Genomic DNA, 12877 nt, shown 5'->3' on the forward strand with positions numbered 1-12877 from the left:
ATTAAAGTTCCCCCCCTCATGATTATCTGTCCCCTCGCAAAGAGGCTTAAGCCAGGGCCCATCTCTTAAAAAAAAGACTCCTTGCCCTCCATTTGGGGCATATACATTGATGAATGTAATGGGCTGCTCAACGATCGTTCCCTTAACTGCTAAACATCTCCCTTCCACCCCCTGATATACTTCTGCATGAACAAATCTCAGATGTTCTTTGACATATATCGCCAACCCCCCAGTTTCCCCCCCCCCCCTTGGGGTCTGCCAGCATGTAGCTCTATCCCAATCCCTTAAATCTTATCAAGGGCTCTTCCCTCCTCCGAATGTGGGTCTCTTGCAACATTATCACATCCCATTTCAATTGCGCTAATTCTCTGAGCACAATACTTCTTTTCCTGGGGTTATTCAGCCCGTTTACTTTCCGCATCCCTTCCCCCCTTCCCCCGTGTTGCCCCCTCCAACTGGCCTTGTATCTTCCGTGCCAGTTCTACCCCTGAGGCAGTGAGCCTGCGCCAGATGCCCGCCCACTCATTATTCCCTCTCCTTTACCTCCCCCCTTCTCCAATGTCTCCACCTGATTGACTCCCAGTCAAGACCCCACTCCCCTTTACCATCTGTCCTTGAGTTATATTGTGTTGATCACATTGTCCCTAGTGGTTTGTCAGTTACCAAACTCAGTCTATTCCTCTCGATTCTTGTCCGGAACATGACGCTTTCAGGGATCCATTCCCTCTCTCCCCTCCTGTTTTCTTCCAGCCCTGTTTGTCCATCATCTGGGTTTTTGGCGTCTGCGTTAGCTCTCCACCCTTTCCTCCTGGTACATCCATGCATCCCATGTTGCGCAGGATCCTCCATGCCCCCTCCATTGACTGAAGTCTACGAGTCTTGGCTCCCACTGTAACCTGTATCCCGCACGGGTATAGCCATCGATATATCAGCCCTGCTTTTTGTAAATACATAGTTAGCTCTTTGAACTCCCTCCATCTTTGCAATGTCTTTCTCGCCAGGTCTTAGAACACTTGAAGTTTACAGTTTTTCCATGAGATCTCTCCCAAGGCCTGTGCTTTTCTCCATATTGCTTCTTTAGTATTATAATCGTGGAAGCAGGCTATAATGTCTCTGGGCAGTCCTCCTCTCTGTGGACCTAGGCTCCTATGTGCCCTGTCAATCTTATAACATTCACTGTTTTGCGCTTCTCCTTCATTGTTTCTGGGTCCCAGAATGAAAGCACTTATTTCTTGCACCACTTTCAGTGCATCTTTAAATTGGTTTTCCTCTGGGATCCCTTTAAAGCGCAGGTTGCATATCCGTGATCTATTTTCCAGGTCTTCCAGGTGAAGTTCCAGTTCGCCTCTGGACTGTTGCTCTTTCTGCAGGGCCTTCTATAAGCCTCGCACCTCCTCCTCCATAGTGTCCACCTTTTCTTCAGTCTCTGCGACACGGTTTCCAATCTCTTTCAGTTCTTCGTGTAATTCTCCCACCGCCATTTGTATCCCTTTCCGGGTATTTATCATCTCATCCTTAAGTTCCTTGAACCATCAGATGTCTGTTTTACTCATCTCCATTCCTGATGCGGAGGGTTCCTCGGGATCTGGGTCTGATTTGCTGCCCGCCATCTTGGCTCCTCGCAACGCTACTCTCGAGCCCACGCTCTTCCCCACTCTGAGCGTCTCTGCAGAGTACTTGAATTTTGCTTACCACTTTCATGCCGCCATACTCTTGGACTTTCAGTGAGCTGTACTGGGAGTTGAGACGCTATGATTTTGGAGAGGAAAATCGTCTTTTTACGCCGGCAACAGCAGAGCTCCGCTTTAGGCAGCCATCTGGTAGCGCTGACATCCGATTTCCAGATTTTTAGCCGCATATAGCCACATAGTGTTTTTAAAAATCTGGGGCGACTGCTGTGACACTATCCACTTTGTAAGGATAGCTTGCATGAAATTTTTTCCAACCCCTCTGCATGCATTTGTATGTGGGTATGTTTTGTATGTCAATGTTTTGTTTGTGTGTATCTGTAAATGTTTCTGTGTGTGTATATATGTATGCTGGTTTTCTGTGTGCTTGTGATCTGAAGAAGGGTGAGCAGTTTGAAAAGTGCAATTCCTTAATTACTATGTTACACTGAATCAATGTATGTATGTATGCTGTAGCTGTTGGAACTGGTTCTCCTACAAAAATGTAATGGGCATTTTTTTTGGAGGGGGTTCATTTCTCTTCCACCTCCCACCAAAAAAAAAAAAAACTTGCCCCAACTCACCTTCTCCCTTCATCTGACTAGCACTGCCTTCCAGTGCTCCACCTCCAGTGCTTTGTTTTTGGATTAGATTTATTAATTTTATATACTGCTCTCTACCTCAGTGTCAAAGCGGTTTTGGGATGTGAGTGCAGGTTGAGGGTAGAGAGCAAAGCATAGGGAAAGGCAGTTTGAAAGGGGCAAATTCCCTAACTACTACATTTCACTTTAATTTAGTTTCCATGCTGCAAAGGCTAGAACTGCTTCTCCCATAGAAATACATTGGGCCATTTTTGAGAGGTTTATTCTCTGGAACCTTGGTCCAAACTGGCCCATTTTTGAACCTGATGTGTCTTCTCACCAATTTCCCCCCATTGCATTGAATTTATAAAGAGTTGTTATGCCCCCAGCTAGCCAGACAAGCACACAGGCATTATTGACTCCTTTTCGACAATTTGGAAAGAATAATCCCATCAAAACATTCAAAATACTAAATTCTGGATTAGGAGTAATCACTGTAGCTATCATCATGCCTCTGGTACAATTGCACTTTGAATACTGGATGCAGTTCTGGTTATCCCATCACTAAAAGGGCTTGATGGACCTTGGTCTGACTCAGCATCTTCATTTAATACACTTCTCTTTAAAATTAAGGATCTTAAATATGTCTTGGTTGCAGTCTTTCCTGTGGCAGTATTCCTCTTTCCTTTTGCTAACTCTTTCTATACCATCTTGATTTAAATAAGTGATTTGTAGCATAAAGACAGCAGTGCATTATTTGCCTCTTTATCTTCAGGCGCCAACTTGCCTGTAAGATTTTCATTAACTTCTGTGATCTATCTACTGCTGCAGTAGGTCCATGACCAAGTTCACAATGAGGTATATCTGCACTATTGCAACAATCTACATTATCCCTAATACATAAGCTAGGGTGGGTATTTTTTATTTAATCATTGGTGATATGTGGCCAAGCATTCTTCCTGTCATACTTGAATTATAGTGACCATCTTATTGAGATTTAGCACATATTTTATGACACAGAGTTGCACTCAGCATGATTTGGCCAAAATTAATTTATTCTCTTCTCCTTAGATTCACAGTAATTGACCAGCTTTACAACTGAATTTTAAGAAATTTTCTTTGAGGAAATACTGGTTTTTAACATTTCAAACCTTTCTCTCACTCATTCTTGACAAAGAAGTTGTGAATTAGAGGAATGCATCTGGGTCAATCTTCAGCAAAAACCTGTAAATGCATCACACTGATACACACAAAGCACAAATACAACACAGGCATATGAGCGCCATGCAGGTGACACACTGATACACACAAATACAGCACAGACACTTGACAGCCATGCAGGTGACACACTGCCTTTGGCATCATCCTACTGTGCATGCTGTGGGTGCCTTTCCACCCTATGTGTGAGTGCAGGACCAGCAGTATAACAACATAGCTGGAAAAAACTCCAAGGAGACGAGGGAGGGTTTGTGAGAATGATTGGCCTGCTGTCCTCAGAGAACACCTGCCACAGATTTATTTACCGCCTTTTTGAAGGAATTCACTCAAGGCGGATAAGTAACTACTTTCTCTGAGGGCAAGCAGGCCATAATATTCTCACAATTGGGAATCCCTAGCTACCAGGATTCACTGAAAACAACACTAGGACAATAGGGCAATGCCTAAGAAACAAATCAACCTGAAATTACATACAGACTGGTTGTGAAAACAGAAATAACGGGCCTAAGAGGGTGGGAGAAGGTTTCTACACACCAAACAGATGCAGTACTGTCTGACCAAACTGCCTGTTGTGTTTGGTATTCTATTTCAGACAGTAGTGAGAAGTGAACATGTGGCCCAAGGACCACATTGCAGTCTTACAGATCTCCTTGATAAAGGCTGATCTCAGGTGGGATACTGATGCAGCCATGACTCTGATATTGTGAGCCGTGACATGACCCTCCAGAGTGAGCCCAGCCTGGGCATAAGCAAAAGAGATGCAATCTGGCAGCCAAATGGATAAACTGCCTTTGCTGATGGCTACCCCATCCTGTTTGGATCAAAAGAAACAAAATAAAAATGGATGGTCTATTGGCCTTAGTCTGCCCCAGATAGAAGGTAAAGGCTCAATTGCATTCCAAAGTGCAGTGCACTTTCACCATGGTGGGCATGTGGTTTGGGGAAGAATGTTGGCAGGACAAGACTGGTTAAAATGGAACTCCAACACAACCCTAGGAAGGAACTTAGGGTGCTTGCAGAAAATTACCCCTAGTACAACTCTTCATTTATAGTCAGTTATTCTAATTAGGATAACAAGGGAAGAGTGCTCTTACAGTGATTTAATTATATTTCATTACTTTCTAAGAAGAAAACACTAAATAAATTACACTAAATAAATCACACAATGCCATATAAGCTAAAGACTTCTTTTTATATTAGCTTAGGAAGTTTTAAATTATTGACAAAATCAAAAATACTAAGATGGAGACAGACAGAAGTCCAGCAGTGAGAGAGGAGCTATTCAGTCTTTTGCATTGAGCAGTTATATGTGTGTGCCCAATGAAAAGGGCTTCTAGCTCTCAGAGAGTGGGTCTGTTCTTTTGAGGCTACAGTAGCGGAGGAGCTGAGGGAGACAAAGAGGTACATAGAGGAGACCTTCAGGGATGTTATAGAGAAGTCCCACCTCCAGTCTGGCAGCCCCTATGCTGCCTTGGAGGAGGGAGGTCTCCTAGAAGGAGAATATCACCCTGGTGAAGTAGGAAGTACTCCTGTAGCCAGGACCTGCCCACCAGGGGTGCACTATCCTCTCACACCGAGGATATATCTCCAAGAATTTCTGCCCAGGTGGGAAGGCGGGAAGGGTTAGGACAGCTGTTGTAGTTGGTGATTCGATCATTAGGCATGTAGATAGCTGGGTGGCTGGTGGATGTGAGCATCACCTGGTCACTTGCCTGCCTGGGGCAACGGTCACAGACCTCACGCGTCACCTAGACAGGATCTTAGATAGTGCTGGGGAGGAGCTGGCTGTCTTGGTTCATATGGGTACCAATGACATAGGAAAATGTGGGAGGGAGGTTCTGGAAGCCAAATTTAGGCTCTTAGGTAGAAAGCTGAAGTCCAGATCTTCCAGGGTAGAATTTTCAGAAATGCTCCTCATTCCATGCACAGGACTGAAAAGGCATTAGTGAAGGGGATGAGGAATTTGGATTTATTAGGAACTGGGCAACATTCTGGGAAAGGGGGAGACTCTTCCGAAAGGATGGGCTCCACCTTAACTGGGATGGAACCAAGTTGCTGGCACTAACTTTTAAAAAGGAGATAGAGCAGATTTTAAACTAGAATGGGGGGGGGGGGGGGGGGGGGGAGGGACTGACAGTCGCCCAGGAGTGCATGGTTTAGTGTGGAGTATCCTTGAAGGATACTATTGAAATAGGACATTTAGGGAATCCCAGTAGAGGTTTCAACAATGCTGAAAGTAGGCCAGGTGTGTTTAATGAGAAAGCAGGATAAAGGATGCACATTATCACCTTCAACTTCTAAGCAGCTTGTAGATCCAAGGAAAAAAAAACACAATTTGAAGTGCCTGTATACAAATGCTAGAAATCTAAAAAAATAAGATGGGAGAGTTAGAATGCATAGCACACTAAATGATACTGTGTTAACAAGGTACAAATTGTATCGCAATGATAGAGAGGATCAAATTGGAGGGGGATTTGCCTATATGTTAAAGAGGGAATTGAGTCAAATAAAATAAACATTCCACAGGAAACAGCAGATGGAATCATTAAGGATAGAAATTCCATGTGTGAAGGGAAGGCGTATTCTTGTAGGGCTGTATTATTGTCTGCTGGGACAAAATGGACAGATAAAGAAATATTTTCAGATACTGAGAAAGATGGCAAATTGGGCAACACTATAATAATGGTTGATTTCAATTACCCCAATACTGACTGAATGTTACATCAAGGAGTGCTAGGGAGATAAAATTTCAACACGTAATAAATGACTGCTTCTTGGAGCAACTGGCCGAGGAACGGACAAGAAGGGGAGCCATTTTGGATCTGGTCCTCGGTGGCATGCTGGGCATAGTGTGAGGTGGCGGTGTTGGGTCCCCTGGGAAACAGTAATCATAACACGATCAAGTTTTCAGGTTCATCCCAGATAGTAGCTCAAAGGAAACCTACTGTAGCTACATTTAATTTTCGAAAGAGCGATTATAATAAAATAAGGAAAATGGTTAAAAAGAAGCTAAAATGATCGGCTGCTAAGGTTAGGTCACCAAATCAGGTGTGGACATTATTCAAAAATACCATCTTGGAAGCCCAGACCAGATGCATTCTACATATTTGCAAAGGTGGAAAGAAGAGAAAACGACAGCCAGCATAGTTAAAAAGTGTAGTAAAAGAGGCTATTACAGCCAAAAGATTGTCCTTCAAAGAATGGAAAAAGGACCCAAATGAAGAAAATAAGAAACAACATAAATCAGATGCAAAACATTAATAAAGAACGCTAAAAGAGAATATGAAGAGAAACTTGCTGCAGAGGCTAAAACTCTCAGTAACAACTTTTTCAGGTACGTCAGAAGCAGAAAGCCTGTGTGGGAATCCGTGGGACTGTTAGATCACGAAGGAGCAAAAAGGGTGCTCAGGAAGGACAAAGCTATAGCAGAGAAACTGAATGAATTCTTTGCTTCTGTCTTTACGGAAGAAGATGTAAAAGATCTGTTTGTAAAGTAAATGGTTTTTAAGGGTGATGATGAAAAGTAACTGAAAGAAACCTCGGTAAACGTGTAAGATGTACTGAGCCAAATTGACAAATTAAAGAGTAGCAAATCACCTGAACTGGATGGCATACATCCAAGGGTACTCAAAGAGCATAAGAACGTAAGTATTGCCATACTGGGACAGACTGAAGGTGCATCAAACCCACCATCCTGTTTCCAGCAATGGCCAATCCAGGTCACAAGGGCAAATAGAGGCAACATTCTATGCTAAAAATCCCAGGGCAAGCAGTAGCTTCCCCATGTCTGTATCAATAGCAGACTATGGAGTTTTCCTCCAGGAACTTGTCCAAACCTTTTTTTTTTTTAAATTTTATCTTTTCACATTACATTATCAAGAATCAACACTTGATCAAGAACAGTATCTGAAGAAAATTATACAAGAACTATTTATAACCTAATAATGATACTCAAGTCCACATAATATTGGATTCCAATATAATCAAATTGAGGAGAAAGAAGGAAATCAAATTCAAGGATATGCACCTAGAACTAAGGACAACAATTTTGTCTTATATTTGAGCTATCTCAAAACCCTTTTTGAGGCAACAAATGATGTCAAATTGAAGGCTCCATAAAAACATATTTAAGTGAATTGTATCTTATGATACATTTACAGGGAAATCTTTGGTAAAATACACCTTCCATCTGGAGAACAGCCGGTTTCAGTAACAAGAATTGTTTCCGTCTTTTCTGGGTCTCTCGTGAAACATCAGGAAACAAGTTGATTTTCAGTCCCAAGAATAACTTATCCTTGTTTTTGAAAAACATCTTAAAGAGCCACTGCTTATCAGGCAGCAGGGCCACAGTGGCCACCAACATTGCCGGTTTGCCTTGCTCTGTTTCAGAGGTTTCCAGTAGAGCAGTCAGGTTTAAATCGTTTTGTTCCTCTTTTTGAGGAATATAATATGCCTGAGTAAATGGTGGCTTAGCAGATTCAGGATCTCCCATAATTTCAATAAGATATCTTTTTAACATAGCAATTGGGGGTACCATCTTTACTTTGGGGAAATTCAAGAATCTTATAGTTTCTCGTATGATTTTCATGCATTTCAGATTTCTTCCTCAATATCACTAAATCTTTCAGCATATCCGTTTGTAAATTTGTTAAATTAACTACATTCTTTTCAACAATTTCAACACAAGTTGCCAAAGATTTCATATCTTCTTCTATTTTTTCAAATCTTTTTTCCATTTCTGTTATCTTTTTAGTTAGTACCTCATGTTGGCATGTGGAAGTTTGTATTGAATTAGAAATCAAATCCCAAAGGGATTCTAAAGTTACCTCTGCCGGTTTCTGCATGAGAGGTATATCTCCACGTTCTGGCTCCTTACACCGCTCTGTCCCTCTTTGCTCTGCAATTCCTAAAGCAGGAATATATACCTCCTCGGTCTCAGTCTGGTTCCCGGAAAGGGAATCCAGTTGAATCCCCCTCTCTAGCTGTTCCTGGGCTTCTCTCGACGGCGTGCCCTCTTTGCTATGTGGCGGGGGCCCCGTCGGTCTCAGAGAAGGGGAGCTGGTCATCTGTGGCTGCGGAAGGGACGCTCGTGGGTCAGGGCTCAGCGTGACATCGAGCCCAGGAGCCGCCGAAACCTCAACAACGCCGGCGGCTCCAACGGGACCGCTCCCAACCATCATGGCTTGTCCTCGGGGCCTCGCGAAAAGGTCCATCGGGCCCAAAGGTAAGAGGGAAGGAGTCAGGGAAGCTCGAGCTGGCGCTCTCCCTCATCTTTTCGGCATTACTTTGCAAGGAATAGTGAGGTCCAAACACATCTAGGTGCTAGCAGCCATCTTGGAATCCCTTGTCCAAACCTCTTATGTTCTTATGATGAAACTTCTTATAAGGTGGATCAGTTAACCTGCGAGCTGAAGTGACCGCAACCAAAAATAAGACCTTCTAGGTCAGGTACTTATTCAAGCGGCTCAAAAGGAGCTTTTATCAGCTGGGTGAGGATGACACTGAGGTCCCATGACACAATGGGAAGTTTGACAGGGGGCTTTAGTCAACAGCAAACTTCGCTAGAGGCTGTCCAGAGATGGGCTTATCTCCCACATGGTGATGGAAAGCACTGATTGCACTGAGGTGAATTCTTACAGAGTTGGTTTTCAAACCAAACTCAGAGAGGTGCAGAGGGTACTCACATAGTTTTTGTGTAGGGAGATCTAGGGCCTTGCAGTGGCATACTGAGGGCGGGGTGGTGGGGGGCAGTACGTCCCGGGTGCACACTGTTGGAGGGGTGCGGCTGTCGGCTCTGCTGGTTCCCTGCTCCCTGTGCCCCGGAACAGGTTACTTCCTGTTCTAGGGCAGAGGGAGCATGGAACCAGCGGAATCAACAACCGCACAGCTGCTCCCAGCAGGTAAGAATGCACCTGGGGGGGGGGGGGGTGTCATGCTGCACCGGGGGGACGGATGCCACTGCACCCGGTGGGGGGAGGTGCACAGCGGTGATCCACCCTGGGTGGCAGCCGACCAAGGATCGCCACTGCACACCAGACAACAAACCTCCTTCAATTAAAGGATTAATTTCTCAGTGGAATCTTTTCTGGAAGCCAGCAAGACCTTGGAGACACTTATGGCAGCTGCTAGAAGACAAATTCTGGACTCTCAACATCCAAGCCATGAGAGCCAGGGACTGGAGATTGGGATGCAAAAGAGACCCCTCGTTCTGAGTGTCAGAAAACACTCCAGTGTCCACAGTTCTTCAGAGGACAACTCCAGAAAGTAGAGGGAAACCACACTTGTCTTGTCCCCCGGTCTTGCCTGGAGGAGTGGCCTAATGGTTAGTTTTGATCCTGGCTACCTAGGTTTGATTCCCACAGAAGCTCCTTGTGACCTTGGGCAAGTCATTTAACCCTGCTCCATTGCCCCAGGTACAAAAACTTAGATTGTGAGCCCTCTAGGGACAGAGAAAGTACCTGCATATGTGTACAGCATTGCGTATGTTTAGTAGCGCTATAGAAATGATTAGTAGTAGTAGTCTTCTTTATCAGAGAAATGGGAGGATATGCATATAGAAGATCTGTTCCCCAATGGAGAGAAAATAATCTGCTGCTAGGCTGACATGCGATCTGAGTCTGAAGCAGAGCTGAGAGACTTTGTGGTTGAGATGAGTGGCAAAAAGATCTTGTGGGCAACAGCCATGTTCAGAGACCCATCAAGTGGTTGCATAATCCTGCTCAGCCTGTCTACCAGATTGTTGTTCTGTTTCCCCACCTGATATAGGGCTCAAAGCACCATGCTCTGACTGGTTGCCTCGGCCACATTCCAACTGCTTTCTGACACAAGGGGTAGGAACCCATACCCCCATGCTTGTTTACACAATACATGGTAACCTGGTTGTCTGTTTGAATAAGGATAATTTAGTTTGACAGTCGATCTCTGAACGCCTTTAGATGTTTCTTAATTACCCGAACCTCCAGGAGGTTGATATGCAATGAGATGATTTGGGCAGACCAAACCCCTTGGGTGTGAAAACCATCTACATCTGCTCCCCATCCCAGAGTGGATGTATCTGTAGTCAACACTTGCTGAGGCAGAAGAATTTGGAATGGTTGTCCTGGGGTCAAATTGGATTGAATTGTCCAAAGTAGGAAGTGAACCAACTATGGGGTGATCTGGATAACATCCGCTAGGTTCCCCCTGGCCTGGGACCACTGGGTGCCCCACAAATGGAGGCGTGCCATGGGGTGATGTGACAGTGGAGGCCATGTAGCCTGCCTCAACATCTGCAGAGCTGTGACCTGCTGGCTGCTCTGGACTTGAATGTCGATGGCAATGAGAGTATCCATCCTCGTCTGCACTGTCTAGCATGGCTTCTATGAATTCCAATTGCTGTACTGATTGGAGGTGGAACTTGGGGTAGTTGATCACAAACCCTAGTAGCTTCAAACACTCAAATAGTTCTCTGTACGGACTCTTGAGCACATTCCTTTGATGTGCTCTTGATCAGCCAGTCATCCAGGTAGGGAAACACATGAATTCCAAGTCTGCGTAGTGACCCTGTGACTACCACTAGACACTTGGTAAAGACCCTAGGAGCTGACGCAAGGCCAAATGGCAGGATGCAGTACTAGAAGTGGTGTTTCCCCACAGGAAAGCTGAGATACATTCAGATACTTCCCAGCCATAGGAAGTGAGTATAGGCATCCTTTAAGTCCAGGGAGCATAGCCAATCATTTGTCTGACTCATAGGAAGAAGGGTGCCCACGGAAAGCATCCTGAACTTTTCTTTGACCACATAATTGTTCAGGCCCCTGAGGTCTAGGATGGGACATGGTCCCCCCATTTTCTTGGGAACAAGGAAGTACCTGGAATAGAATCCCTTCTTCTCCTGGTGGAACAGGTTTATCTGTTTTGGCCTGTACAAGTACCTCCTTGTGCAGAGAGCTAAGATTATCTCAGTGGGCAATCTGGAGGACATTTTCACCAATGGAGTGCATAACCGTGACGGACAATTTGGTTACAATTCAGCCTCCCCCATACCAGCAGGTTGTACAGGATGGCTACTGGGATGGCAGTTATGTCTTCCTGAAGCCAGTCAAAAGCTCTTCTGGGTGCACTGCTAGCAAGGGCGAGAACACTAAAACTAGGCCTGTTAGGAAGAAGGAGTAACCCATGCCTTTGACATTAGTAGGTACCTTTTCTATGCCCAGTCAAAACCTCCAAGAGGCGGAGGATGCTGAAGGAGGCTGCCAAGACAGGGACTTAATGGTGTCAGAATCGTTCTTAATGAGGTCCATGACCTCCTCCACCTTGTCCCCAAAAAGATTATCTCCTTGGCACAGAACGTCCGCCAATCTCTCCTGAACTGCCGGTTCAAGGTCAGAGATGAGCAGTCATGAGAGTCTATGCATCCCTACTCCCAAAGTGGAGAGCCTGGATGCAACATCAAAAGTGCCCCTAGAAAGGTATGTCCTGCACTCCTGCTTTGTAGCCAACTCACAAAACTCTGCAGCCCGCTCTAGTGGGAGAGTGTCTGCAAAGACCTTGAATACTGTGTGCAATTCTGGTCACCGCATCTCAAAAAAGATATAGTGGAATTAGAAAAGGTACAGAGAAGGGTGACGGAAATGATAAAGAGGATGGGACAACTTCCCTATGAGGAAAGGCTAAAGCAGCTAGGGCTCTTCAGCTTGGAGAAAAGACGGCTGAGGGGAGATATGATAGAGGTCTATAAAATAATGAGTGGAGTAGAACGGGTAGACATGAATTGCTTGTTTACTCTTTCCAAAAACACTAGGACTAGGGGACATGCAATGAAGCTACAAAGTAGTCAATTTAAAACGAATTGGAAAAAATATTTCTTCACTCAACATGTAATTATACTCTGGAATTCGTTGCCAGAGAATATGGTAAAAAGCAGTTAGCTTAGCGGGGTTTAAAAAATGTTTCTTCCTAAAAAAAAAATAATAATAAAAGTCCATAAGTCATTATTAAAATGGACTTGGGAAAATCTACTGCTTATTTCTAGGATAAGCAGCATAAAGGGGGAAAGAGAAAGGGAATGGGACTTGATATATCACCTTTCTGTGGTTTTTGCAACTATATTCAAAGTGGTTTACATAGTATATACAGGTACTTATTTGTACCTGGGGCAATGGAGGGTTAAGTGACTTGCCCAGAGTCACAAGGAGCTGAAGTGGGAATTGAATCCAGATCCCCAGAATCAAAGTCCGCTGCACTAACCACTAGGCTACTCCTTTTTTGCATGCACAGGCAGAGGACACAGGAAGGAGCATTGTGACCTGGCCCCAAACAGTGGAGACACCAGTTAGAGGGATCAGTCCCAGAGAGGACCCTATTACACTTGGAACAGTGCTTGAAGTCACTGGGAACCTTCTGGGACATGAAGGAGAAAACAACAGATGC

This window comes from Microcaecilia unicolor, chromosome 8, assembly GCF_901765095.1.
Source record: "Microcaecilia unicolor chromosome 8, aMicUni1.1, whole genome shotgun sequence".
NCBI lineage: Eukaryota > Metazoa > Chordata > Amphibia > Gymnophiona > Siphonopidae > Microcaecilia > Microcaecilia unicolor.